Source organism: Gekko japonicus, unplaced genomic scaffold (assembly GCF_001447785.1).
Source record: "Gekko japonicus isolate JY-2015 unplaced genomic scaffold, Gekko_japonicus_V1.1 scaffold4092, whole genome shotgun sequence".
NCBI classification, from domain to species: Eukaryota; Metazoa; Chordata; class Lepidosauria; order Squamata; family Gekkonidae; genus Gekko; species Gekko japonicus.
The window spans coordinates 78,895-85,686 of record NW_015163211.1 but is presented as its reverse complement, the minus strand read 5'-3'; the positions used below and the strand labels follow the sequence as shown (position 1 = coordinate 85,686).

At 50.0% G+C, this 6,792-nt stretch overlaps 1 non-coding gene across 1 annotated transcript; it reads right to left on the bottom strand.

Moving 5' to 3' along the window:
• Positions 1-2,721: 2,721 nt before the first annotated feature.
• TRNAA-GGC lies at positions 2,722-2,793 on the bottom strand. The gene has a single exon. It is a non-coding gene; the product is annotated as a tRNA-Ala (tRNA).
• Positions 2,794-6,792: the final 3,999 nt, after the last annotated feature.

Below are 6,792 nucleotides of genomic sequence, written 5' to 3'. Positions count from 1 at the left end.
CTGTGCCCTGTTGTTGGCCCTCCAGGTGAACTGGTTGGCCACTGTGTGAGACGGGATGCTGGACTAGATGGACCCTTGGTCTGATCCAGCAGGGCTCTTCTGATGTTCTTATTAAGTCCTTGGCCTCTTTGCCCTGTTGTTGGCCATTCAGAGGAACTGGTTGGCCACTGTGTGTGAGACAGGATGCCGGACTAGACGGACCACCGCTCTGATCCAGCAGGGCTCTTCTGATGTTCTTATGAAGGCCTCAGCCCCTCTGCCCTGTTGTTGGCCATTCAGAGGAACTGATTGGTCACTATATGAGACAGAATGCCGGACTGGATGGACCACTGGTCTGATCCAGCAGAGCTCTTCTGATGTTCTTATGAAGGCCTCGGCCTCTGTGCCCTGTTGCTGGCCCTCCAGAGGAACTGACTGGCCACTGTGTGAGACAGGATGCTGGACTAGATGGACCACCGGTCTGATCCAGCAGGGCTCTTCTGATGTTCTTATGAAGGCCTCGGCCTCTGTGCCCTGTTGCTGGCCCTCCAGAGGAACTGACTGGCCACTGTGTGAGACAGGATGCTGGACTAGATGGACCACCGGTCTGATCCAGCAGGGCTCTTCTGATGTTCTTATGAAGGCCTCGGCCTCTGTGCCCTGTTGCTGGCCCTCCAGAGGAACTGACTGGCCACTGTGTGAGACAGGATGCTGGACTAGATGGACCACCGGTCTGATCCAGCAGGGCTCTTCTGATGTTCTTATGAAGTCCTTGGCCTCTCTGACCTGTTGTTGGCCATCCAGATGCACTGGTTGGCCACTGTGTGAGACAGGATGCCGGACTAGATGGACCACTGGTCTGAGCCAGCAGGGCTCTTCTTACATTCTTAGGCAATGGCAAACCACCTCTGAACGACCTGGATAGCCCAGGCTGGCCTGATCTTGATAGACTTTGGAAGCCAATCAACGTCAGCACCGGTTAGTACCTGGATGGGAGACCACTAAGGACATCCAGGGTTGCCGGCAACGGCAACCCACCTCTGTTTCTCTCTTGCCTTGAAAACCCTACAGGGTCACGATTATTCTTCCAAACATTTCTCTCTTCATTGGTTAACAATGGCTTTCTAGTGGGGAGGGGGTTGGCTCATTTTGACCCGTGGCCCTATCCGAAAAGAAAACATTCCAGATATTTAGATCTGAAATCCTCTTGCATATACTGACCATATAATCCATAACCCCTTCACCACAGGGGTCCAAAAGGGTAAAAAACACTATCGACCAATCAGAACTGCAACGGATATCCGCTGGAGAAGAGGAGGAGGAGGAGGAGGAGGAGATTGGATTTATCCCCCGCCCTTCACTTGGAGTCTCAGAGAAGCTTACAATCACCTTCCCTTCCTCTCCCCACAACAGACACCCTGTGAGGTAGGTGGGGCTGGGAGAGTTCTGAGAGAACTGGTGACTGACCCAAGGTCAACCAGCAGGCTGCATGTGTAGAAGCGAGGAATCAAACCAGGTTCTCCAGATTAGAGTCCACCGCTCTTAACCACTACACTAAGCTGGTGTAGAGTCAGAAGTCTTCCTAATTGGACATTTGGAAAGATTGGATAAATAACTTTCAGATCCATGGGAAAATCTGAACGTCTAATACCACCGAGTAACTTTCGCAGCATTTAACTTATGCTGTATGTAGACATCTTTCAGTCTTTTTTAAAAAACTGAGCCTTGAATACTGCCAGCTTAACAGCAGTAAAATATTGCAGAGAAAATCCATAAGATTGAACTGAAGCTGCAGCCTTTAGATGCCTGCTAAGTCCTTCCTGGGAGCTTTGCAAAAATTTCTTTTTTGATAGAAAAACTCAAGCGACGTACCGTAGCCAATGTTGGAAGCCAGTAATTGAAGGTATACACATATATGCCTACCTCTACAGGTGATTTCCCAGTTCCATTTCTAATCAGAAGTACTAGAAAAGAGCAAGAGTCGAGGAGCGCCTTCAGGACTAACAAACTATGTGGCAGGGGAGGAGTTTTTGTGAGTCAATGCTCACTTCTTCGGATACTAAAGATCTGAAGAAGTGAGCAGTGACTCACGAAAGCTCCTCCCCTGCCACATAGTTTGTTAGTCCTGAAGGCGCTCCTCGACTCTTGCTGTAGAGGTACTGCTACAGACAGACTAATACGGCGGCCCGTCTTGATCTAATCAGAAGCACGTTTGGCCATTCACAACAGTTATCAAAGGATTGCTTTCTGAGGGCTTCTAAAGAGCCACTTACTAAACCTTCTGCATGCCGAGCAGATGCTCAACCGCTAAGCCCTGCCTCCTCCTGTGAATGGGACTCTTACATATAGCTGCCTTCTACTGAATCAGACCCTTGATCCATCAAGGTCAGTATTGTCTATCCAGACTGGCAGCTGTTCTCTCAGCTAGAGGTCTTTCACATCACCTACTGTCTGGTCCTTTACCTGGAGATGCCGGGGATTGAACCTGGGACCTTCTGCATGCCAAGCAGAGGCTCTACTACTGAGCTACAGCCCCTCTCCGCAGCTCACCAGGGTCACAGGCTGAGCAGTCTTTCCCATCACCTACTGCCTGGTCCTTTTAGCTGGAGATGCTGGGAATTGAACCTGGGACCTTCTGCAGGTCAAGCAGATGCTCTACCGCTGAGCCACAGCCCCACTTCATGGCTCTCCAGGGTCTCAGGCAGAGATCTTTCCCATCACCTGCTGCCTGGTCCTTTTAACTGGAGATGCCAGGGATTGAACCTGGGACCTTCTGCATGCCAAGCAGATGCTCTACCACTGAGCTACAGCCCCACTTCATGGCTCTCCAGGGTCTCAGGCAGAGATCTTTCCCATCACCTGCTATTTAGTCCTTTAACTGGAGATGCTGGGGATTGAACCTGGGGCCTTCTGCAGGTCAAGCAGATGCTCTACCGCTGAGCCACAGCCCCACTTCATGGCTCTCCAGGGTCTCAGGCAGAGATCTTTCCCATCACCTGCTATTTAGTCCTTTAACTGGAGATTCCGGGGATTGAACCTGGGACCTTCTGCATGCCAAGCAGATGCTCTACCACCAAACCACGACCCCTCCCGAAGAAAGCTTACAGAGCTGGCAAGCCAGCCATGGCGGAACAAAGAACAGAGCCCATCAGCAGCTCATAAGAAGTAGGTGCTTTTAGGTCCAGGACACCTCATTAGACATTTACCTAAGGACAGGAAAGGGCAGTGACCAATCACAGCAAGGAGGGATGGAGCAGGATCAAGTGCCAGTTGAATTGTTTTGGATCTTGGTGGCTTGAACCAGGACTCCTCAACCTTTTTGCCCCTGAGGGCACCTTTGACATTCAGACACAGCACGGTGGGCACAGCTACAAAATGGTTGCCACAAAATGGCTGCCACAGGAGGGAAGCCAGCCACAAAAACGGACGCTGCGGCATACCTTCAGTCACACAGTGGCCATCTTTGTGCTGTGGTGACAGCTGCTGCCAAAGCAATGCTTATACAAATCTGTACAACCAATCAAATCTCAAGTGGCCAATCATAAGAGAAGAAGAAGGAGAAGGAGAAGGAGAAGGAGAAGGAGAAGGAGAAGGAGAAGGAGAAGAAGAAGAAGAAGAAGAAGAAGAAGAAGAAGAAGAAGAAGAAGAAGAAGAAGAAGAAGAAGAAGAAGAAGAAGAAGAAGAAGACTTATCCCTTCACTCGGGAGGAGGAGATTGGATTTATACCCCACCCTTCACCAACCAAAGGAGTCTCAGAGTGGCTTACAATTGTCAAGTTTCCCCTGGAATCAACGGAGTCTCTTTCATATAGAAGGTAACTTTATTGAAGCCATAGATCACTGAGCAGGTCTCTGATTAGAATAACATACAACAGCATAGCAAGCAGTATAAAGGAATTTCATAATCATTCTCATCCAATGAGTCTGATTCCCGCCCGGTTACCCAAAGCAGGTTTACGCGCCAATTCCCTGAGAAAGCAACTTTCCCTCGTTATCACACAGTTTCTACTAATTAAAACAAAGCTTAGACACTCCATATCTCACACCTGTTGACCTTGGACAGAAAGCGTTTCACTAACAAGCAGTGTCAAAATATCTTCTAAGCATGCGCAAGAATTTCTGGTACAACAGTAAGCGCAGGGTAGCCGGTGAACTACAGGGGGGGGGGGAAGGGTGATACACAAAAATACACAGAAAGAACTTTTGGCAGCTTGCTGACAACAATCTCCTTCCCCTTCCCCTTCCCACAACAGACACCCTATGAGGTAGGTGGGGCTGAGAGAGCTCACTCTAGAACTGCTCCTGAGAGAACAGCTTTGAAAGAATTTATGACTGACACAAGGTCACACCAGCAGCTGCATGTGGAGAAGTGGGAAATCGAACCCAGTTCTCCCAGATTAGAGTATACATAATGAGAGCCTGTGACTGACCCAAGGTCACATCAGCAGGTGCAAGTGGAGGAGTGGGGAATCAAACCCGGTTCTCCCAGATTAGAGTCCACACTCCTAACCACTACACCAAACTGCTGGGCAAAACCCAACCTGGTCCCACCTACTTTCTACAATCACTTGGTGGACACCAGGAAATTTGTCAGCAGGCACCCCAGACACCACATTTGGGACCCCTGGCCTAATGTTTAGCGCAGGGATGTAATGGTTTGAAGGGCAAACCTTCTGTCCAGACTCCTGAAAGTCCCGTAAGGTGGACCTAGCCAACGCTGGTGAGGATCCTGAATCAATCTTACCCATTCTTATGCAAATGTGCAGGTAAACCCTGCTGGAATTTGACATGGCTTAAGGCCAGATACTGAAAATGAAGCTCAAATACTTTGGCCACCAAATGGGAAGGGAGCATTCACTGGAGAAGATCCTGATGCTGGGAAAGATTGAAGGTAAAAGAAGAAGGGGACGGCAAAGGAGAAGATGGTTAGACAGTGTTATCGACAGGGGTCATTTTCAGCCGGAACGATCCGGGACAGCGTTCTGGCAGTAACAAGCCCAGCTCTCTTCCTGCAGAGAGCACCCTGCCCTTCCCTAGCCCGCTTGCAAAGCAGGTGAGTCAGGGAAGGCCTGGAGAGAGCCCCCCCACCTTCGCTGGCCCTCTCGCCACCTTCCCTGGCTCGCCCTGGCCCACTTCTGTCAGGCAGAAGCTCCTGGGATCCTTCCCCCACGTTTCCTTCGCCCTGCTTGGAGGCAAAGGGAAGGGAGAGGGGGAAAGGAATAGAACTCAGGTGCTTCTGCCTGTCAGAGCAGCCGGCGTGTTGGCCCCCCTGTCAGGCAGAAGCGCCTGAGATCCTTCCCCTCCCTTTCCTTCACTCCACTTGGAGACGAAGGGAAGGGAGATGCCAGGGGGTGTGGCATATGCAAATAAGTTATGCTAATGAGTTATGCTAATGAGCTCCTGCACCTCTTTTTCTATGAAATGACCCCTGGTTATCAATGCAATGGACATGAAATTGAACAAATTCTGGAGGACTGCAGAAAACTGGAGGGTCTGGCGTGATGTAGTCCATGGGGTCGCAAAGAGTCAGACTCGACTGTGCAACTGAACAACAACAACTCCCAAGTAACTGTCCCCAGCCTTACGGCCTCAGTACTTGTTTTGGATGACGGCAGAGCTGCTCTGGGGCTCGGTTAACAGTTCCCGGCTGAACAACAGCCGACAGAGCCTCCTTAGATATTATTGATGAACTTGCTGAATGAAAGGCACAGACAATGGCATTCGGGGGAGATGAGAAATTCTCACTATTATATTTTGTCTACCGCTTCACAGATGGTAACATTTCGATAATGAAATGCTGGGAGGTATTGAACAGTCGAACCCAAATGTTTTAATCAATGCTCTCTAAAGTGTTTTGTTCCTTCGACATTCCGAGGAGGGGCGGAGCCATCCTTTCAAAAACCCACACCGCAGGCTCCATTTCTCTTTTGTGCTTGTCTCAGCTTGATCTGAAAAGTTAGGATGCGGGATTCCTCGTACACACCACCAGGCTGTGTACGTGTCTAAATCGAGGCCTACTGCAAAGTTCCATTTTTCCCTCCTGTATTTCATTTTAGGGGCTGCAGTGGCTCAAGTGGTTAAGATGCTGAACTGCAGGCTGGTAGGTCGGTAGTTCAGCAGTTTGAGACCCGAGTGCCGCATGACAGAGTGAGCGCCCATCTCTGGTCCCAGCTCCTGCCAACTTAGCAGTTCGAAAGCAAGACATTGTAAGTAGATAAATAGGTACCTCTTAAGTGGAAAGGTAACAGCATTCCGTGCGCCTCAGTGTGTAGTCATGCCAGCCACATGACCACAGAAATGTCTTCGGACAGCGCTGGCTCTTCGACTTGGAAACGGAGATGAGCACCGCATCCCTAGAGTCGGATTCGACTGGCTTTCGAGCAAGGGAAACCTTTACCTTACCTTTATTTCATTTTACAACTTTTTAAATCTATCACATTTTGTGTCTCTTCTGGTTGCACACATCACAGGTAGCAGAGTTGAGCATGGGACAAAGACATGTTGTGCCGGACATGTTGGTGCGAATATGACACTTTGGGGGTGGGGTTCCCCCCACCAGTCAGATCCAGGCTGGTGGATCGGAGCCCCTGAAAGCTGGCAAACCCCCGCCCCCAGTGGGGGAATGGTAAGCCTACCTGTGACCCCTGCTCTATGCTCATAAGATGGCAAAGAAACCCTTCCAGGATCCCTGGCCAAACTGGCCTGGAGCAAAATTGCTTCCTGACCCCAAAGTGGTGACCGGCATTTCCTTAGGTGTGTAAGAAAGGGCCACGAGAACACAGAACTGATGCAGCCCTTCCTGCCCTTCTTCTCG